The sequence below is a fragment of the Chiloscyllium punctatum genome, chromosome 5 (assembly GCF_047496795.1).
Source record: "Chiloscyllium punctatum isolate Juve2018m chromosome 5, sChiPun1.3, whole genome shotgun sequence".
Classification (NCBI taxonomy): Eukaryota; Metazoa; Chordata; class Chondrichthyes; order Orectolobiformes; family Hemiscylliidae; genus Chiloscyllium; species Chiloscyllium punctatum.
The window spans coordinates 43,503,909-43,527,788 of record NC_092743.1 but is presented as its reverse complement, the minus strand read 5'-3'; the positions used below and the strand labels follow the sequence as shown (position 1 = coordinate 43,527,788).

The following is a 23,880-nucleotide window of genomic DNA, read 5'->3' as shown; positions in this document are numbered from 1 at the left end:
AAGGTGAAAAAAATTAATTACAGTAGCTTTCTACATTAGGGCAATAGAGGAACTCCATCCAGTGCTGGTACCTGGTGAGGAGTTGGTAGAGCCACCAAAGAGTAGAGCAGGAAAGAAAAGGAGATAGAGCTATTACCCTGAGCAGAGTGGCCAATGAAGTTATCTCAATGTGAAAAAGAGGCAGTGCAGGAGAAATCTCTGATTGTCAAGATTAAGGTTTAGAGAAATCTATGGATGGAGTGGGGAGATCTTGCACCACAATCAATTGATCCACATTCTATGTCTTTTGTACTCATTGGCCCTCAAGTGGCATACATTAAGTTCCTTCCAGGTGTCCCCCAGGTCTCTGTGGCATTCTTAACCAACCACCTGCCTGGGTACCACCACCACCGCTGGTACATTCTTTGCTCTGGTTGGGGAACACATTAACATACCCTTGGAATTGGCATCACAAATACGGAGGGCAGAGTGCTATTCCTCCACAGCCAGCTTCACACAAGTTCAAGATGTGGGGCACAAGGGAACGTGGTTGTGGTCAATGGCACCCTACTCTGTATAAAATGCAAGGAAAACTGTGTATTACATTTGTTTGCCAAGTGAGAACGGAATGTAATTTCCTCTCATTGGCTTTCCTTACGTAACAGCAAATGGTGAGGTGTTGCAAGTATATTCCATCCCAAGCAGAAATTGGTACTGCAGATGCTGGAGATCAGAGTCAAGATTAGAGTGGTGCTGGAAAAGCCCAGCAGATCAGGCAGTGTTCAAGGAGCAGGAAAATCGACATTTATGGCAAAAGCTCTTCATCAGGAATTCCAACACCATTCTAACCTTGACTAAATTCCATCCCAGCCTGGAAAGACTGGATATTTGACATGTCATGACAACATTTAACTTCACAGACGTTGGGCTATACGGTCCTTGGCCTGATCTGAGGTTGCAGTTGTGGATGACAGGTTTCAATGAGACTATATTGATGAGTAGATGTTTCAGATTATTCTTTCCTGTGGTTTGGGTTGGTGCCTTGCTCTTAAACATCAAGGATAGATATGGCCCCCAGCTTGTCCTGTACTGGGTTCCCTCTGCACATTCTCCCACTGCTGTACTTCAGGAAGGATGTCTGATATTGAACTCATATCTGATAACAGCTGGTTTGTGCAGAAGCCTTAAGATCAGGTGAAAGTCCTTCAGCACCTGTTGCCATTCTCTGGAAATTTTTGCAACCTGAAAGAACAATGAAAAAAATTAGCAAGTTGATGTGCAAACGTATAAACAGCTCACAAAATCAACTAGAAATTCACCAATAAGTAGCTGATGATCCTTTTAAATAGCACTGCTAGGAAAGTCTTGATGCTGCTTAAATCATGTTTTATGCACCATGTTAAGAAAAGGAGTTTGTTAAGAGTATTGAGCTTCAATGACAGTTCCAGCAGCAAATTTGTGTTGCATGTCATGATACTTCCTGTGGCTGTTAGCTTCAGCACACTAACGTCCTCACCAAGGTGGTATCTAGCACAGTTAATGACGGAGGTATGTGCACATTTGCAGATGCTATACTGGTCTCCAAACAAGCCAATTTTGTGTTTATGATGTCCTTTCTCTCTGGGTAATTGACAGTTCTTTAACCTCAGCAGAAAAATATATTTGGCAGGTTTTTGTCATTGCTTCTTTGTGATGTGATGGAGTAAGGCAATTTGGGATAATTTCAAGCTCACACTGAATCTGTAGGCCCATGCTGAGGGCCATTGAAGAGAGAAACCTATATTTATATCAGACCTTTTCTGACCATTAGGTCAAAGTGCTTTACAAATTACTTTTGAAGTGTAGTCATTAATTCAGTGCAGAAAAAGTGGCAGTCAATTTGGGCACAATTAGCCCACACAAACAGCAGTGTGGGAATGGTCAGACAATGCTTTTTGTGATTATTAATTGAGGGATAAGCATTTACCAAGACACTTGAATAATTCCCCTCCTTTTCTTCAAAATAGTGCTGTGAGTTCTTTCACTTCCAGTTGAAAAGAAAAATGGGATCTTGGTTAAATATCTCATCTGAAAGACAGGAAAAATATTGAAACATCTTGGATAATTATTGGACTATGTTATACCGACTTTATGAATGCAACAAAGGCCATTTTTGAAGACCATCATCAAGGACAACTAAGAAATGTCAAGCATAAAAAAACTCAAAATTTGGTCAGCTGATGTTTCAAGTTTCTTTTCTTCGCATCAAGTTTCTAATATCTTTTGTTTTGCAAAACAGGAAAAGAACTACTCTGACTTCTGTTGTGACATTTACAAATCAGCTGGGAAAAATCTGAATCACTAGTTCCGTACACCTGCTTTAATTTCTTTAAACATTCTTAGATGCAATTCCAGTGCATTAATCTGCAATAAAAGCATATCACATCAAAATTGTTATTGAACAGAATCAGCCATATTTGTTTTGTTCTGCAACATTGTAACTCCAAGACTTTCAAGAAGACTTTATATATTTTGCTAGAATATCAAAGTTACTGACCCAATAAGGCAAAGATTGTTAGAACTCTGACATAAACCTTACATTTTTGATGTAGCAAGCTACTGATCTCAAGTGAAGCCATCTGGAAAGTTTCCTTAAAAATCACAGGAGAGCTGACTAGTCACACACCCACTCTTTAAAACTAATTATAGAAAGCCATTGACCAAGCCTGGGGAGAGGTTGTAGTCTGCAATCTCAATCAAGGATGAATGTGTTACACGAGAACTATTTATAGAAGAAATGGGGCTTAGAACATGTTGGCCCTGGAGGTCCTTTCACAGACATTATACATGCAGTGCACTCCTCCAACATCAATTCTATGCGTGTTTACAGGATCAGTAGGTTGGCAGCACCAAAGTAAAGTGCAGGGAGGTGAAAGTACATATGTCGGGAGCCACTTTGTCAACTATGTGACAATTTACAATCAACACATTGGTACAAATTTCCCATGAGCAAGGGATTAGATCCTGGAAATGTTTCTATTCAAATAACATCCTGGAGCATTAGTGAGCAAACAATTGAGAAACTCGACACTGTTAAACTGAACCTCGTCCCAGACTGATCACACACCCTTAATGAATTAAAATGAAACAAGGAATTATGGTTGCTGAAAATTTGAAACAAAAATAGAAATTGCTTCAGGATTGCAAGTAGGGTCACTGGATTTAGAAAGTTAACTTTGTTTCTCTCTCTCCACAGATACTGTCAGACATGCTGAGTTTTGCCAGCAATTTATGCCCTTATTAAACGATTCACCATTGCAAGTTTCTGCCATCAATCTGTGATCAATCAAAGGCTTTACAGGGAGCTTTTTCAAATTAAGCTGGTTCTTTGTAAGTTTTTATTGTAAATGTTGAATGGAAACTCTAAGACAATAAAAAAACTGATAACTAACTCAAAATAATGTTCAATTGATTCAGCATAGTTTTCTAAGTAATTTTCAGTTGTAACAACTTGAATGAAAGATCGTGATTCTTGCAGCTATTTGCATTAGAAATGTTTATTTTGTACTCGTAAATTCAGTTTCAGCTGTATGGAGCAATATGCATCAAGCTATGACTCCTAAATATATCAAAAACATTTAAAGCATAAAAGCTGTTAGAAAACTACCCTCCATATCACTGTTGAATTGTACTGATTCATAGCAGAGTTGACATTCAGCAACACGCAAGTGGATGTGAGCATAAACTTAAAGAATAAAATACACTTTTAACAGCTATTGCAAAATTGGGTGCAATTTGTACAAATAGTAAAAATAGTCAGACAATAGTAGGGAGTCGCCAACTCAGGAGTTCTTATTTCTGCTGCTGAATTGTAACCCAATGTTGCAGCTTAAACTCCTAATTTCTTTCGGAAATGTTGCTGAGCTCATGTAGTGGTAACTGAAAGAATGCCTGTGGATTTAAACTGTTATATTTAAGCTGCACTGAATGTTATAAAGTACTAAAATGCAAACACCTTAACATCACATTTTGTTTTATTCAGTTGACAAACTGCAATGACTAACAATTTGTATTTCTTCTTTCATCTTTATAAATCTTTAAGCAAGCTCATCATTTAAGGTTTGACTTTACTTGTCTTTTGTATGACCAGAATTCTAACAACACAATAATGACTTCAAATAAATCGGATAAAGAAAAAACAAAGCATGGCGACGCTGGAAATCTGACACAAACACAGATAATGATGGTGAAGGTTACTAAGTTTGCAAATGACACCAAAGTTGATGGTAAAGAAACAATGAGGAAGGCTATCTAGGATTACGAAGGGATCTTGATCAATTGAGTCAACGGGCTGAGGAGTAGCAGATGGAGTTTAATTTAGATAAATGCAAGGTGTTGCATTTTGGTAAGATGAACAAGGGCAAGACTTGTACAGTTAATGGTAAGACCTAGGGGAGTGTTGTAGAACACAGAGACCCAGAGGTCCAAATAGATAGTTCATTAAAAGTTGCATTACAGGCAGACAGAGTGATTACGAATGCTTTTGGCATGCTTGCCTTCACTGGTCAGATCATTAAGTATTGGGATGTCATGTTGTGGCTGTACAGAATGTTGATGAGTCCATTTTTGGAGTACTGTGTACAGTTCTGGTCACCCTGCTCTAGGAAGAATGTTATTAAATTGGAGAAAGTGCAGAAAAATCATAGAATCATAGGATCTTTATAGTGCGGAAGCAGGCCATTCAGCCCATCAAATCCATACTGACCCTCTGAAGAGCATATTGCTCTGGCCCACCTACCTACCCTCTCCCTAACCCTGCATTTCCAATTGATCTAACCTGCACGTCTTTGAACTTACCAGGTTTACAAGGATGTTGCTGAGACAAGATGGTTTGAGTTCTGGGGAGATGGTGGATAGGCTGGGACTTTTTTCACTGGAATGTAGGAGGTTGATGGGTAACTTTATAAAGATTTATAAGAAAACATGAGAGGTATTGATAAGGTGAATAGCAAAAGTCTTTTTCTTCATAATGGGGGAGTTCAAAGCTAAAGGCCATAATTTTAAGGTGAGAGGGGAAAGATTTAAAAGGGACACGAGGGGTAACCTTTTCACACAGAGGATGGTTCACATGTGGAATGAACTGCCAAAGGAATTGGCAGATGCAGGTACAGTAACAACATTTAAAAGACACCTGGACAGTAACGTGAATAGGAAAGTTTCAGAGGGATATGGGCCAAACGCAGGCAAATGGGGCTAGTTTAGTTTGGTAAACTTGGTCGGCATGGATGAATTGGACTGTTAGGTCTTTTCTGTGATACATAACTCTATGACTCTGCAAGTCTTTCAAGCATCTATGGAGAGAGAAGTAGATTTAATGTTTCAAGACTAGTATGACACTTCCTCAGAACTGCATAAATATTGGTTAAAAAATCATACAACACCAGGGTATACTTCAACAGGTTTATTTTGAAGCACTAGCTTTCAGAGCACTGCTCCTTCATCAGGCGGTTCAATCAGGTGGTTGTGTGATTTTTAACTTTGTACACCCAGTCCAACACTGGCATCTCCAAATCATAAATACTGGTGGAAAGCTTATCCTCAGTAATGGAAACAATGAAGTCAAGGAAGGACATGGAAGAGTCAGAGATGGACAAGGTGAAGGTGAGAGAAGGATGAGAATTGGAAGCAAAACTGATTAATATTTTCAATTCCAGATAAGAGCAGGAAGCAGTACCAAAGACATCATTAATGTGTCGGAAAAAGAGTTATGGGTGGGAACCTGAATAAGTCTTGAACAAGGAATGTTCCATGAACCCAACAAGAACATAGGCATGACTGGGACCCATGCATGTACCCATAGCTAGACCTTTGACTTGGAAAAAACAAGATGAGATAATGGAGAAATTGTTCAAAATAAGAATGAGCTCAACCGGGCGAAGGAGAGTGGTGGTGAATAGAGACTCTGCAAGCCTTTTTTCAAAAGATAGCCTTTTGGACTATCCTGATGGGAAGGGAGTGTGGGGGACATGGGACAAATGGGGGACAAAGAGAGCTGTTGGGAATTGTAGAGGGATTGCACATCCATGGTGAAAGGGAGAAAGGTAGGGTCGGAAAGCTGGAAGTTGTGGAGACAATGTAAAGCACCAAAACAATCATGAGCATAAGTGGGAAGAGACTGAACAAGACTGCAAAAAATAGAGTCAAGATAATAAGAAATATGTTCAGTGGGGCAGGAACAGGCTGAAATGATGGGTCTGCCAAAGCAGTCCTGATTGTGGATCTTGCGAAAGAGGTAAAACTAGGCTGAATGGGGTTGCAGGGCACTGAGTCAGGAAGTTGTGGAAGGGAGATCTCCTGAGAACTTGAGATCTGTGACAATCCTGGAAATATCCTAATGTTCAAAGTAGTGAAGTCTTGATCCAGGGGAGAAAGGAGAATTGTCTGAGAGTTTGCGTAATTGTCTATTTGTATAAAGATAGCAAGCTATATTACAGTTCTACAAAACTTTAGATGGTCCACATATGGAGTATTGTATGTAGTTGTGATTGCCACACAACCAAACAGACATGGATGCTTTCTAGAGCGTGCAGAGAAGGTTTACCAGGATGTTGCCTGATCTGGAAGGTTTTATTTACTAGGAAAGGGGGAGTCTGAGGGGTGTTCTGATAATGGTCTACAAAATTACGAGGGGTATCGAGAGGGTGGATAGTCAAAGGCTTTCTTCTAGGGTGGAAAGATCAACTAAACAAGGGCACAGGTTCAAGGTGAGAGGGGGAAAGTTTAGGGGAGAAATGTGAGGATACGTTTTCACACAGAGGGTAGTGGGTGCCTGCAACGCACTGCCAGTGGAGGTGGTGGAAGCAGGCATGTTAGCAATGATTAAGGTACATCTTAATAGATACATAAACGGGAGGCAACCAGAGGGACAGAAACCGCACATAGGCAATAGTGGGTCTAAATATGGGTTAGATCTGGCCCAGGCTTGGTGGGCTGAAGAGTCTGTTCCTGTGCTGTATTGAATTGCATTATACTTTCCTAGGTAGCTCTGGGAGGTGAGGGAGGGAATTATAAGGTCTCTGACCTAAATTTTTAAGTTTCTTTGGCCACAGGGGAGATGTCAGAATACTGAAGAACAGTTAATGTGTGCTGATTTTATGGGTTCATGATCAAAGTTTCCTACTAAAGACAATCATCAATTTGTATAAATTTTTGATAGTTCATGGAGTTTCATAAGAAGCAGCAGTTTATGCATGACAAACTTGTTAATTCTGGATTAGTGGTGCTGGAAGAGCACAGCAGTTCAGGCAGCATCCAACAAGCAGCGAAATCGACGTTTCGGGCAAAAGCCCTTCATCAGGAATAAAGGCAGTGAGCCTGAAGCATGGAGAGATAAGCTAGAGGAGGGTGGGGGTGGGGAGAGAGTAGCATAGAGTACAATGGGTGAGTGGGGGAGGAGATGAAGGTGATAGGTCAAGGAGGAGAGGGTGGAGTGGATAGGTGGAAAAGAAGATAGGCAGGTCGGACAAGTCAAGGAGACAGTAACTGAGCTGGAAGTTTGAAACTAGGATGAGGTGGGGGAAGGGGAAATGAGGAAGCTGTTGAAGTCCACATTGATGCCCTGGGGTTGAAGTGTTCCGAGGCGGAAAATGAGGCGTTCTTCCTCCAGGCGTCTGGTGGTGAGGGAGTGGCGGTGAAGGAGGCCCAGGACCTCCATGTCCTCGGCAGAGTGGGAGGGGGAGTTGAAATGTTGGGCCACGGGACGGTTTGGTTGATTGGTGCGGGTGTCTCGGAGATGTTCCCTAAAGCGCTCTGCTAGGAGGCGCCCAATCTCCCCAATGTAGAGGAGACCACATCGGGAGCAACGGATACAATAAATGATATTGGTAGATGTGCAGGTGAAACTTTGATGGATGTGGAAAGCTCCTTTAGGGCCTTGGATAGAGGTGAGGGAGGAGGTGTGGGCACAGGTTTTACAGTTCCTGCGGTGGCAGGGGAAAGTGCCAGAATGGGAGGGTGGGTCGTAGGGGGGTGTGGACCTGACCAGGTAGTCACGGAGGGAACGGTCTTTGCGGAAGGCGGAAAGGGGTGGGGAGGGAAATATATCCCTGGTGGTGGGGTCTTTTTGGAGGCGGCAGAAATGTCGGTGGATGATTTGGTTGATGCGAAGGTTTGTAGGGTGGAAGGTGAGCACCAGGGGCGTTCTGTCCTTGTTACGGTTGGAGGGGTGGGGTCTGAGGGCGGAGGTGCGGGATGTGGACGAGATGCGTTGGAGGGCATCTTTAACCACGTGGGAAGGGAAATTGCGGTCTCTAAAGAAGGAGACCATCTGGTGTGTCCAACATTTCAACTCCCCCTCCCACTCTGCCAAGGACATGGAGGTCCTGGGCCTCCTTCACCGCCGCTCCCTCACCACCAGACGCCTGGAGGAAGAACGCCTCATCTTCCGCCTCGGAACACTTCAACCCCAGGGCATCAATGTGGACTTCAACAGCTTCCTCATTTCCCCTTCCCCCACCTCATCCTAGTTTCAAACTTCCAGCTCAGTTACTGTCTCCTTGACTTGTCCGACCTGCCTATCTTCTTTTCCACCTATCCACTCCACCCTCTCCTCCTTGACCTATCACCTTCATCTCCTCCCCCACTCACCCATTGTACTCTATTCTACTCTCTCCCCACCCCCACCCTCCTCTAGCTTACCTCTCCATGCTTCAGGCTCACTGCCTTTATTCCTGATGAAGGGCTTTTGCCTGAAACGTCGATTTCGCTGCTTGTTGGATGCTGCCTGAACTGCTGTGCTCTTCCAGCGCCACTAATCCAGTATTTGGTTTTCAGCATCTGCAGTCATTGTTTTTACCATACTTGTTAATTCGGTAAAGGACATTTATACCAAGACAATTGGGGTGGTTCACTGATACCAGAGGACAAACAGGCTATCGACTGTTTTGGTCTCAGTAAAGTTGTGGCAGTATCATGCCTGCTCTTGAGCCTGACATGTTTGGGAACTTGACCTCCTCTTCTTCTGCTCCATCTTCAATCTGCCTAATGAGGATTGCTCGATGAAGACTACACTCTGGGGACCACTCCTTGAGAACTGTTGCCTACAGAACTCCCCTCTGCCTGAGATCATTTATTGTTATATCATATTTCAAGGAGCAGGTTATTTTCTCTATCAATCAATTGGCAAAACCTATTTGGCCAATAGATACTCACAATGTTGGATGACCAGTGCCACCTTCCCCACCTCCATTTGAAAGTTACTCTTCATTCCTCCTAAGAACAAGACCTTTTTTCTGTTTATTTTTGTAAACCATAGATTGATAATAGCGTACATTTGGCACCAGATAAACTGTTGACAGTTTAATGTGTGTCGTGATACCTGCATTTCTCAGAATTCTTCCCTTTTATTTTCTCATGCTAGAATTTTGAAAAGTTAATTGCTGCAGAAATAGCTGTTAAATTAAATCATACATTGCAGAGTAATTACTAGGAAAATTCAGAATTTAACAGTTTTAACAGGTTGTAGACAGACCCAGGACTGGTTCAAGGGATAACTTGGTTAGAAGCTGGTTTTCCTCAATTCGCTGGGATTTCACCCCATTGTATTAATAGTGATAAGGGCAGCTAGCGCATGTTCTGACATCCGCTCATTCTCTTAGCCCCACGTACAGCACTATGCCCTCTCCACCATCTCCATAACATAAACAACATTGACAAATTTTGAAACGTTGAGAAAAAGGAAGCATATACTCAGAAATTTGCTTAGAAAATGACTGTTGATCCTATATTCCTATGAAATTGTCAGTGAAGGGCATTTTACCCATTTAATCTTCCTTAAGCTTGCCTAAATGCATGACATCACAATGAGCTCCTCTAGCAACTGGATCAGTAGAAACAGAGGGGCTGAGCTCCAAGTCCCCAAGGAGTCTGTTTGAACATATTGAAGTAGAGTGTTCCCTTTGTTTGTTTGATATCTTTATGAGGCTCTAATAAGTTATTCTTTCTGTGTGATCTCTTTTGTCAATGTCTGTACGTTTATCTTCACAAGAATAAGATTATCTTTATTAATTCAGAAAATGTGGGTATCACTACATGTCGATGTAGATATAGATAGGCCAGCATTTATTACTCATCCCGAACTGCTCGTGAGAATGTGGTGGTGAGTTGCCTTCTTAAATTGCTACAGTCTATTTGGTGTTGGGACACTCACATTGCCATTAGAAAGGGAGTTCCAGGATTTTGACCCATTGACAGTGAAGGAACCATAATATTTCCAAGTAGGATTGTGAGGCCATTAGAGAGGAATTTGCAAGTGGTCGTATTCCTATGTATCTGATGCCTTTATCTTTCTTGATGGCCTTGATGAGATTGGAAGATGCTGTCAGGAGTCTAAGATGTGAAGTGAATAAAGCTTTTGTTATTAATACTGTAAAGGTCTATTTGATGGGCACTTTTTTTTAGGTTTGTATGTTCGCAAAACTGCTCTCTGTATTGGCATAATTATAATCTTCTGCATTTCAACATTTGTCTTTGTTATTACAGAGCTCATTGCTTCTGAATGTAGTTCATATTAGCTGAATGGGCATGCAGGTGATTTAGAGACCAACATGGGAGTCATAGAGATTCATGGAAGAGATATGGGAAGAAGGTTTTAAACTCAACTTCCAAAATGTTCTTATTCCAAACTATAATTCCTCACTTCTCGAAAGGTGCCATGAACACCAAGTCATGAAAATGGTGTTCCATCTCAGTGAAGATCATGATGAAGGTATGTGTGGTCTTATCTTATGATAGAGTCAACCAGGGCATGGTGTTATTAACTGGAAGATAACTGTCTTTAAACACAGTTTAGTCCACACCTTTAGTAAAATTTTATTTCTGTTAACCACACTCCATAAATCTCAAATAAAGGCAAAATACTGCAGATGTTGGATATCTGAAACACATGCTGGAAAAATTCAGCAAGTCTGGTGGCATCTATACAGAAAAAACTGATTAACATTTTGAGTCTTTGTCACAATGAAAGGTGCTGGAAAATGGGTTATTTTTATATAAAAACAGAAATCCCTTCAGAAAGAAGAGCAAAACTTCTTCAGGTTGTGCAAGCCTCAAAGAATGCATTTCCACTTCAGCACTTCACAGCTTCAAAGTCTCAACATTGAGTTCAATAACTTCAGAACATGACCATATTATGTTCTCCTTTCTACTTACATTCTCTCCCACAGCCATTCTCCCACAACCGTGTCATATTTGTATCTTGTTTGCTTTGCGCTTAGTAGAAAGGACCAGTCACAAAAAGACAAATTCAAAGGGCCTTTTTTTACCTTAATTTATACCCATTTTACATTTCTTTTTCTTCTTCTCTACTATTAACAATGCTTGGTCTTTTGCATGGGGCCTATATACCATCTGCTCTCTTGCTCCTCCTCTGCATCTGTTAAAAACAGATTTCCAAATACCTATTAGTTCTGAAGAAAATCATACCTGACTTGAAGCGTTAACTCTGTTTCTCTCTCCCCAGATGCTGCCAGACCCATTGTTCTCCAGCATTCTCTGTATACGTTCAATAAATCTCATCCCCACTGATTACTAGCTCCCCATATTTATTCAACCAATTCATAGCCAATTAATCCTTAATTAATACATCCATTAGCTACTCCCTCATCCCATTAGGCCTCTAGGCCATTAGGCCTTCTGACATTTCTTCAAACCATATCAGATGATATTTTCTTTCTAAATAAATCTATGTCCATACCAATAAAAAAAGCAACAATACGTACAAAATGACAGCAAATTATATTTCTATCTTTTCTTCAGACATTAAAGCTTCAAGCTTCCCTTTCCAGTATGTTCAACTGTTTCTTTTCTTTGTAAAACAGTCAGTTGATTTCTGCTATTCACCCATTCCAATATGAAAGTTTCTCCACTCTTCAGCATCTGTCCTAGAACTGCAATATCGATCCTCAGTTATTTTCTCATTCACACATTTTTTTGAATGTATGTTATCCCATAGTGCCTTATTATTAATTTAGTAAGAGAAATATTTTCCACCACATTGGTAATTTGCCTGCCTTTCCTACAAGAAAGAAAAACACCTGAGAATCTATTACAGATTTTACACATAAGAAAAATCAGTAAAAAGCAACAAGTTTCACAATCCTGGCTCTCGAATGATGAAAAACTTACGTTACAATCTTGAATTTTAAAAAAACTTTGTTTGCCTAAACAATGTCCTCCATCTTGGGATTTTTCATAGTTGTGCCCAACTCTGATACTTCAGAACTGGCATTTGTCTTGCTTGTGTTTCCAGACCACTCGGTTGTCCAATTAGACTTTGAAATTCCTCCATTTCAGTTTTTGAAACTTCTTACATCTTTCTTATGAGGTCCTATTTTGATTGATCACTTTCCAGATAAGATCACTGTTAGAAGATGACACTAGATCTATTCCATCTGATTTCTAATCTAAAAGCCCCAGACACTTCTGATTTTGAAATAAGCCTTAAGCCCACTTATGACAATGTTTACAAATTCGCATTATGCTCCCACCCACAAAAAAATCATCTACATCCATCATAAAGATGCCTGAAAACTGCCTCTCATGATACTAGTGCAATATAACAGGGGTTGCTTTTAATGGAAGACAGCCCAATATTAATAAGATAGATCATACCAAGAAGAAACGAACTCCAGAGGTCTCATTTGGACCTTTATTTCATTTCCAGAGTATCCCCACCCTGTATTGGTGTCCCTTTGGAGGTCAAAGAAATTGAGCTGATCTCACAAAAGAAACTTTACTGTCAAATGATCTATATTCTGAACCATTTATTCCTCACAAAAGGCAAAACAAGTTAAACATTTCATTGCCTGAATCTGCTCTTATACTTTAGTCTCTGGATTTATTTTGAAATCTTGTGCCACTATCCTTGCTTCAGCCTTATAGTTCCCTCAAAAGAGCCCCTTTTTTGTGCATTTCTACCTGTGTGATAGGCCGACCTGTCCCTTATCTAGCACCTCTGTGGATAGCCCAAAATATCTACTCTTCTGTAATCCTAGTTGTTTATCATCTTTTATTAGTTGTCTTCTGGTTTGTCTTCATGACCACTTTCTGATCTCTTTCTGATCTCTTTAATTTCTCTTCCTGATCATATTCCTGGTTTGTACTGTATTTCTTGTCCTTGTTAAACTACACCCTCTATCTCTTTAATCTCTTCTAGTTTGACCTCCCACTCTTATTAAGATTTCTTTTAACAGTTTATGATTGCTCTCCAGGGGCATATTCATTCCCAGAACCACTGTTTGAGCTTCTACCATGTTTTCTTGCCTTCTATCTTTGTACTTCATGTTCCCAATCCATTGTCCTAACCTCCTGTCTATCCTCTTGTCCAGCTTTTATAATTTCCAGTAGCCTTCCCTGCTCCACTTGAAGTAATCACATTTCTTTATTGACTAGTCCTTTCTTACAAATACTTGGCTTCAGTACAGCCTCATATTCATAATCAGAACTGATCTAACCATCATCAGAGAAACTGTCAATTACAGTTTGAGCCTCATAGCTGTGTAACATTTGGATATGAGAAGTACTTAAATCCTTGTTATTTTCTATAACTTCTTCAGAACCTAAAAATCTGTAATCCATTGCAAGAGTCCTGTAGAGTTTACCTGAACAATCTGATTTCAATCCTGTGTAATTATTATTTTTCTATCTTTAGCAATACCCTGTCTCTCCATTCTTTAAATCTCCTCTCTCTTTTAATAAACCATATCTCCCTGGTTGAGACTGCATTTTGATGGCTTTAATATAACTTAAGGCTTGCCAAATTCTTTGAGACTTTGACTTTAATAAAAGTCTTTCTGCCTGGGCGCAGTGTATTCAAATACTGTAAAAAAAATGTAAGACTGATTGTGACCTCTTTCCAAGCTAGGGAATAACTACTTATTGCTGATGGAGGCTTTAGGATCCCTACCGCAAACAAACTGATATGGACTATGTCCTCCCACCAGCCGCAACAAATTCTCAGCATGTACAGTCAACACTAGTACAAGCAATAATTTACATTTGGTTGATCTGCCAAAATATTATGAACCATTTTGCTTGCCACTGTATGGTCCTTTACAAAAATTGGATTGCTAAAGGGGCTTTTTACTGTTGTATTCATAACGATTGCATTCATTTTTATGTACGTATCATTGTTAGCCAACTCCCCTTCTCCCATTATCAGTGAGAAAGTTTGTTGGCAGCCCAAGCCCAGTCACTATCCACTTTCCATTACCCTATTCAAAATTATTTTCTTGTCTTTATTATGTATTAATGCTAACTGACAAAATCCAATTGACAAATCTCCAAAATGTAACTGAATTTTTTTTCTTTACCCCAAATCTTTAAATCAATAACCATTAACTCATTGAAATCTCTTATGAAGAGCAAGATTGCTGTATGCCTTAATGGTATCCTTTAATATTTCGTATAAATCTCAGATCCATCACATAATTCTTGCATAAGCTTATCATATTCCCCATCCCTTATTCCTGCATCTTTTACTAAATGTTTAACCTTTGAAAGGATGGATGGGTACATTGTAATTTGAACACAACTAACTTCTGGTTTTCCAAATTTCTATCCCCCTGATATCAAGAACACTTCTTTAATACTTTCAGTGCAGCTATTAGGATCCATTAAAGTAAGATAACAGTACCCCAATTGTGTAAATTACAAATTCAAAGATTGTCCAAATACTGTAACGTTGCTATTTTCTATTTCTAGTTTCATCTTTTGTTTAATTACTTTATGGCTTGTGGATGTTGTTGATAGGACCAGCATTTATTGCTCATCCATAGTTGCTATTGAGAAGATGATGGTGAGCTGCCTTCTTGAACCGCCATGATCTATCTGCTGTAAGTAGCCCCACAATGCCCTAAAGGAGACAGATCCTGGATTTTAATCCAGCTTTGTCTCTGTGCATTCTTTATTGTTGGCTGACTTAATAACAACAGTTTTTCAGGGGACCCTGCATCCATGCTAACGAAAATTGATTCTGGCAATTTTAGTGTGCTATCATTACCAAATCTGAAACCAGTGAAACTCTCAAAATCTTTAGTGTTGTTTGCTTCCTTATTACTCTGACAGTCTGGGTGACATTTAATTGGTCAGTTCTTTATAGAGTTGCTGTCCATCCACTTTCTAATATGACATAATTGAATGGTTGTGCCCCCAACACATTCTTCACTGGACTGAAACCTCTGTGGCCAATCCAATGCCCTCTCTTTGATCCCTCTCCAGTTTCTTCCTCCAAATCATCCATTTGAAGTTTAGTTTTGAACACTTTAGCATGTCATTTGCATAATGGTACTTTGAATCACACCTAAAACAATGATTGATTACACTGAGCATTTCTGTGATTTATTCTCTTAGTGTAAAGACCAAATTCTATTTGCTCCTCAAAATTATCAGTTGCAGTTCAGTCTTAATGTCTATTAGTTACATTTCTCCTTTTGTACTGTCACCTGTTACCAGTATTCAGGCAATCTTGCCAATTTGTTAACATTCTGACTTCCAATTTCTGACATACCACTGACTGCCACCTTTACAACAAACACTGCTGGAGAGGAATGCATTTCTAGGAATTTTTTTTGTCCTTCTGAAATTTAGTTCAGAAGCGTATATTTGTCTGCAAACACAGTTCTCATCCAAATTAGATGTCAGCCCATATTTGATACTTTGGGTCAATCCAATAATTTAAATGTTAGCATACATTCCAAATGAAATTTGCAGTCTTGCATAAAGCCTACTGAATTCCATTGTATACTCTTCCATGGCATAATCCTCAATATTTTTCAATTTGTCAAGATCTGATAATGCCTCATAATCAGTCAATAAATTATATCATTGATCAGTTTTATCCATGCAATTTAATAAACTATCCAAATCTTCATCCATGTTCAAATCATCTGGTTCCATTTCCATGAAAAACTTTGCTTCTGCATGCTAACAAGTGTCCTAAAGCTATACTTTGCTACTTTGATAAAGAAGTAACCCAGTTACATTGTACCTTAATTCTTCTACTGGTCATAAGGCTCACTTATAGAAAACAGGGGTGGATATATAGACCTCAAAATATTACACTTTGGCTCAACTATCCCTGATACCCCTGTTATACACTGAAAGAGAGCTTTACTTAAATTGAGTCCATTTGCAGTGAAAGCTTTATTTTTGCTAACCACACTCCATAAAACTCACACCCCACTGACTACTAGCTCACTATGTTTGTACAGCCAATTCTAGCTCAAATAATCCATAACTAATATATCTGTCATCTGTTCCCTCATTCTGCTAGGTCTCAGACATTCCTTCAGACCATATTAGATGATGTCACAGGACACTGAATTTCCAGAGTCACAAAAAATGTTGCATATAGAAGTGGTAATTCTCAAAAGAGGCTCAATTTGTCCTTGTTCATTGGTCCCAGACTCAAACCCAACTCCACAAAACTCTGGGTCAGTGATTTTTGAAAGGCCAGTTGACCATGGTGTTCTCTTACTTGTAAAAAAATAGCGCCATTATCAACATGTCAACGAGAATCATTGAATAGTAACCAGGAATCTGAATTTCGTCTGCTTTTCTCCTTCTCAGCCTTGGAATAGTTAGGACAAATTGTAATATCATCATTGCCCTTCCCCTGTTTCAGGTGAAACTAGTCTATTCAGTACTGCAGAAAAACCAATCCTTATATTTTTAATGGGCTTTTATAACAGACATGTACCCACTCAACCATCAGAGAATGTCAAGTATTTTTTGCCTCCTGTCGATATAGAAGGCATGTTTTTAAAAGAAGATTGTTTCATGTCATTGAATAAGTTCTTTTTAAACATCATAAATTATTATTTCTTTCATAACAATTTATGTTTGAAAATAGTTGAAGCAATTCAAATAAGTTCACATTTTCTAACTTCATACTTGAAAATTATTGTAGTTTGTCTTCTGTACATTTAATCTGCACATTCTCACCATTCTTTGTGGGTGAGCTTTTGACTTCACATTTCCTGTAAGGACAAATTATAAACATTGAAATTTAATTTCCCACGAAGAAAAAACACAAGCAATTCATTTTTAAAAATGTCATCTCATTACACCCATGAGATACCAGGGGTTATATCAGCAATCAAATTCAGAGTCTGAAATTATATGGATGAAAATCCTATTGCTGAGGAATCCTGAGACAACTTTCACTATTTCTTTGCAGATTAAACTATATTGGTTCAGTTTTGTCCATGTTTATTACCTAAAGTGACCAGAGGCACTAACCAAAATTAAATAATTATACTTTCTTCCAATCTTAGCTAGATGCTAAAGTTCGTTCTTTGAAATTTGGTTCTCTTTCATAAATTAAAATAAACTGATGAAAATAAAGTTGCCTTCACCACAAACCTACTCATTTCCTTAGAATAGAACTTCAAACAAAACCATCACCAATAAGATAAAAATATCTTTACATGCATTTCTTTTTAAAGGCTTCATATGTCTTTATAGTACATGTAGTTCTATTTACTTGGTACAATTAACAACATACGTGCAAGAGTTTTATGTGGTTGTCCCTTTGCTTTCTTCAAGGGAAGTACATATATAAAGGTTGTACAGTTTATAGAATGTAGTGATCTTATTCAGATTATGAATGTGCCTTCATTTCATCTGAAAAACAAATTAGAAAGGCTGCTCACCTTCTGAAATGTAACTAACTGTAGTTATAAAAAGTAAAGCTAAAAATGAGGAAAGACTTTCCCCTTTGAAGCTTAATCCTCTTGTACATTAAGTCTGCTTTCATAACATCTAACTACTATATTTTGTTGCCACCGCAGCAACTAATAACTATCTTCAAGCTTCAAGCACAGATCTTTAACTAAGGTATACTCTGAGCATGTTGTTTAATATCAAATATGTTAATAAAAAAATTATTTTTATGCATTGACTTAAAGGTTTTCAAGAGCTTTCAAATAAGCAGTATCGGAATTCGACTTGTACAAATAAAATAATCAGTCATTCACAAACATGTGGTTTAGTTACAGAATGTTTCTTTAACTGTTGTTTTACTGCTCCTTGCTGGTCTAGTCACTTGTTGCAAATGAAATAATGACAATCTGATCTCCTTGTACATATTGCCTACTTTGCCAGATCTATTTATGAAACATTGAATCTCTTGGTATCTAGCCTGACATTCTGCCAAAAACCTGAAACCCCATTAACATTGAGTAGGGAAAGATGTCCTCAGTCCTGACAGGTTTGGTATGAATGATACTTGATGTGGCCTTTAAGAACAATCTGCTAACAGGCTGCCAAGCCTGAGATCTCAACCCTTGACATGTGTAGTGGAAAGTCCATGCCAAGGTTTGGACAGTGAGCAGGAAATTAATAGGGCATCGGAGACCTTCAATTAAATTGCTCATAGATTATGCAAGAAGCTGGTGTGGAAAATGTATCTGACGAGTTCACAGCTGGAAACTATTAGCTTTGTGGAGCCTCTAGAGTTACAGTTGTGACTACAGCGATAATTACTCAGAAATGAAACCAGTGCTTAAAATATCATTCTAAAAGTTATCACTTTACCTTATAACCTGCAGCTGGCCATCCATAAATGTTTTAACTGCAAGAACCGACTGCACTTCTTTCAAATATGTCAAATTAAGAGTCCTAATTTGTTCACCTTTACACTTCAAGGAAGGTGACTGGAACCCAGCGTAGCCCATGGAGACTCTTTCCAGGATGACTTGCTTTTATGGAAACAATCCAAAACCCCTCCCTTTGTTCAACAGAACATCTGTTTCTCTCAATGTGGGTAGGGAGCTGCCAGTTTGTAATTACATACACATTGGTTTCCAGTAAATAGTTTGAAATCATTCAAATTCATTCCAAAGAAACTTTGAAGCAGACAAACTGACAGATTTTTTTTTCCTGTCATGACTGTTTCCCTTGAACTAATTTAGCAATAGGAGGGGCACATGATGAAATATTGGAGAGGAGATGATGTGCAGACAATTCGGAGATACAAACAGCAAAAGAATAAAGGCTAATTCATTTAAAACAGGAATCAGATACAGGAATAGGGTGGGTGGTGGGGAGGTGGAAAGGCAGGCGAAGATAGGCTTGGAAAGTATGGAATTAAATGCCCCAGCATGGTTCAATAATGGTAAGGTGCCAGAGCAAATAACCACAGGGGATTTAAGATAAAGCTGCACTATTAGAGACCTGGCTCAGCAAGGAGAGGAATGAGTTCTTAACATTCCTGGCTACAAATGTATTTTGGAAAAGTTGAGAAGCATGAAAAGGAAACATCATGGTAGTTTCGATCAAAGGTATTATTGCAGCAGTAGAAAGGGAGAGTTCCAAGACAGAATCTGTTTGGTTAGAATTCAGGAAAATTATAAGAATCATTATGCAGCTATGCATCTATTAAAGGCAAACAGTAAAATGAAGAAAGGTATTGTTTCATGTTAGGTAAGGAATAATGGAGTGGCACTAATGAGGATCCTTTCTTAGAATTGGCACTGGCAATGATGGGCAGAGTGGCCTCCTGTGGTGCTGTCAGGCAGCATGTGAGGAATGTCTTTATTACTTAATTGGACACACACTGGTGCTATAAACTCCTACAAGTTTTCTCCCTAAAATTGGACAGAGGCAGGAACATGCCAGTACGCTGGCCTGTAGCAAGGATCTGTTAACTCGAATTGTTACCTCCCCAACAACCTCCAAATCTGCCTTTGCTTCCACAGCAAAATTCAGTCACTGTAACATACCAACTCCTTCCCTTATTGCTGCAGACATTCTTTTCATCTCTTTGTCTGTGGTAACTGGACTCTTCCTTCAATTTGAGTTGACACTTTCCACCTTTCACTACTTGAGGTTGGGACTCTTTTTCAATTCCTATTCAACGCTGGCACTCTCTCTGTAGCTCTTGCTATTTCTGGCACCCCTTTCTGATCCTGTGTCAAATGTTTCTGAACACTTAGTTAATGCTGGCTCTGTTTCAGATTCAGTTATTGTTGGAACAGCATCTTCCCTTTGACTCCACCCTCTAATAATACCCAGTCCTCCACCCTCAAAGCGCATTCCCTGTTTCTACCCTATGGGTTTTTTTTTCCTCTCATGGTTTGCCTCTATCCTTCTTCAATCTCTCTGATACCCACTGTCTTAGACCACTACTATCAACCATTGCAAAAACAAATTAGGAATTCTCTCATTTGCTTTTGGAAATCCAAAGGGAGTAAAATATTGAAATGAAGTCTGCACTGATTTATGGCTGATATCAAAGCTGCATTGATTCCAAGTTTTGGATAGAAAATTGGCTGAGGGATAGGAAACAAGGAATAATGGTTAATGAGTATTTTTCAGGCTGAAGTAGATTTGTAGTGGAGTTCCCATGAGTCAGTATTAATTTTCTAATATATATATTAATCATCTAGATTTTGGTGTGCAGAGGACAATTTTAAAATTTGCAGATGACACAAAACCTGCAAGACCTGTGAGGAGGACAGTGTAGAACGTCAAAAGGCTGGTGTGGGTAGATAGGAGGCAGATGATGTTCAATGCAGAGAAGTGTGTGGTGATGCATTTTAAGGCAAAGAAATGGAGAGTCATGTATAAAATAAAAAGGAGCAGAGCACAGTGTGTAGGAGCAAAGAGAGCTATTATATGCACCTATAATGAAGGTGGCAAGTCACATAGAGAAAGCTCTTAATGAAACATACAGATTCATGAACAGGGGGGTAGAATTCAAGATGGCTATGATGAACTCATCTAACAGATTAGTTATTCAGCTCAAGTAATGTGTACTGTTCTGGGCTTCACACTAAAGGAAGGATGCGAGGCTGTTGGAGAGGGTGCAGAACAGTCAAAAATGATTCTAGGTATGAGACCCTTCAGTTATGAAGGGAGTTTGGTGAAGTTAGAACTAATTTCCTTGGAGAGGAGAAAGCTAAGAGGAGAGTTGAGAGAAGTTTCCCAAATCATGAGAAGTCTGGACAAGAGTGGACAGGGAGAAATTGTCTCCTCTTGAAATGCATTGAGAACCAGAGACATAGATTTAAAGTGTGTTTTGCAAAAGAAGCAAATGCAAGGTGAGAAAAGACGTTCCCACCCAGTGGGTTGTCAGGGTCTAGAATGCACTGCCTGGTAGTGTGGTGGAGGCAGGTTCATCCAAGGTGTTCTTGGCAATTAGATGTTTATTTAAATGGAAACACTGTTCAGGATAACAGGAGAAAGATAGGAGAGTTAAGCTCAAATGCACTGAGCTGAATGGCCTCTAGCTATACCATAGGACTTCTATGATTCTGCCTAAATAAGTCCTTCCACAATTTTTGGCAGTTTAAACAAACGCACAAATCAAATATGGGCCATCTCTCTGCTAACTTCACTGCCATTTTGCCTTTGCTACATTTATAACAAAAACATAACAATGTTAGATTTTGGCACCTCTCATTCCTTAACGTTTCCAACAGATGTTTTCCTTCTTGGTTGCAGGGCCCTTTGAAAGAACAATAAACCATTTCTAAGAATCAAGTTAATCACGTGATTTCTTAAGAATTGAAAAGGAGGTTGGTTAAGCTCACTGCATTTTATATCAGATTTAAAGCCAGCTCATTTTTTTTTAACATCTTTAGTTTATAAAAGTGTCCCAGAATGGTTTGGTTGCATTAAAATATCTCAAATGCTCAGCCAGGAATCTTTATAATGTTTTCGAAGTGCACAGTGAAGAATAATGTTGTCATGTCCTTGGACAGTACATTGAAGGTGTCTGGAAGAACTTACCCATTGCTAAGCATGTCAAATAAAATTTCTTTATCCGTCATTTCAGCAAAGGCCTCAGAAATAATTTTACAAATTCAGGACAAAGGACTGAGTTGAGGAGAAATGTCCTCATTCAGAGGGTTTTGATTCTTCGAATTTCTTTTCCATAGATGTAGCTATTCAATTAATCAGTCGATCTTTATATACTTAGCAGCAAAGAGCTAGTTGATCAGCCAAGAGATAAGATCCCCTGCAGTGCTGCAACATCCAGTTATGAATAAATATAGCTAATTAAATAAATGACAAGAGAATGAAGCTCCAAAAATATTCCCATCCTCAATGTGGGACAACCCAACACGCCTGTTCAAAATATAACACTGCTGAATTTGCATCCATCTTGGATTCCTCCTGAGAATCCCAGTATCACAGATGCCAACATTTTGATGCACTCCATATGATATCAAAAAAAATCAGACAAGATACTGCAAAAGTTATGGACCCTGACAACATTCTGGCAATATTACTGAAGACCTGTGCTCTGGAACAAGCCAGATCACTAGACAAGCTGTTCCAGTACAATTATAACTTTGGCATACAACCAGCAATGTGGAAAGCTGCCCAGGTATGTCCTCAACACAAAAAAAGGATAAATTAAAACACAGCAAATTACTGCCTCAGCAGTAAACGCTCAATCATCAGCAAAATGGTGAAAAATCAAAAATCTTTTCATGTAGCACTTACTCAAAAATAACCAGCTCAGTGATGGAGTCTGCTCAGTCCACCCAGTCCCTGACCTACCTCAGCCTTATTCTTAACATGAACTCAGTAGGAGAGGTGGGAGTGACTGTCCTTAACCTAGTGTGGCATCAAGGAGTTCTTGCAAAACCTGAGTCAATTGGAATCAAGGGACAAACATTTCACAGTTGGAAACATACCTGAACAAAAATGAAAAGTTATGGTTGTTGGAGGTCAGTCACCTCAGTCACAGGAGAACTCTGCAGGAGTTCTTCAGGGTAGCCCAACTGTCTTCAGTTGTTTCATCAATGACCTATCTTCCTTCATAAGGTTGGGATGTTCATTGATGATTGGGCAATCTTCAGCAGCATTTGCACCATTCAGCTATCAGATAATGACCATCCACAACAAGACAGAATCCAATCATCATTCTTAGGATTCAATGGCATTACCATTGATTAACCTCCACTACTAACGCCCTGGACTATGCAAATAAATATTGTGGTGACGAGTTGGTAGAGACTGGGATTTACATGGTGAGCAACACACCCAATTCCTCAAAGACTGCCTAACATCTGTAACTCAAAAAACAGGAGTATGATGCAATATACTCCACTTTCCTGGGTGGTTACAGCTCCAACAAACTCAAGAAACTCATGCAGGTCAAAGCAGCCTACTATGTTGGCACATCATTTAACACCATCAACATTCACTCCCTCTACCACTGACTCACAGTCGCAGCAGTGTATACCATCTGCAAAAATGCATTGCAATCACTTACTATGGCACTTTAGACAGCACCTCACAAACCTGTGACCTCCACCACATAAAAAGGCAAAAGCAGCAGATATAATAAGAACACCTACACCAGCAAATTCCCCTCCAAGCAACACATCATCCTGACTTGGAAATATATTGTTGCTCTATTAGTGTCACGGGGTCAAAATCCTGAAACTCCCTATCTACATTGGGTGGAACTGAGAAATAAGAAAAGGATGATCACCTTATTGAGCCCCTAATAGTCAGAGGGAAATTGAGAAACAAACTTGTAAGGAGATCTCAGCTATCTGTAAGAATAATAGGGTGGTTATGGCAGGAGATTTTAACTTTCCAAACATTGACTGGAACTGCCATAGTGTTAAAGGTTTAGATGGAGAGGAATTTGTTAAGTGTGTACAAGACAACTTTCTGATTCAGTATGTGGATGTACCTACTAAAGAAGGTGCAAAACTTGACCTACTCTTGGGAAATAAGGCAGGGCAGGTGACTGAGGTGTCAGTGGGGGAGCACTTTGGGGTCAGTGACTATAATTCTATTAATTTTAAAATAGTGATGGAAAAGGATAGACCAGATCTAAAAGTTGAAGTTCTAAATTAGAGAAAGGCCAATTTTGACGGTATTAGGCAAGAACGTTCG

General features: G+C 39.3%; 1 long non-coding RNA gene across 1 annotated transcript; it reads right to left on the bottom strand.

Annotated features, from left to right (window-relative positions):
* Nucleotides 1-18,690, bottom strand: LOC140477025 (uncharacterized). The gene is made up of 3 exons (XR_011960640.1): nucleotides 18,553-18,690; nucleotides 1,946-2,046; nucleotides 1-1,221 (listed from the first exon to the last, which is right to left on the bottom strand). It is a non-coding gene; the product is annotated as an uncharacterized lncRNA (long non-coding RNA).
* Nucleotides 18,691-23,880: the final 5,190 nt, after the last annotated feature.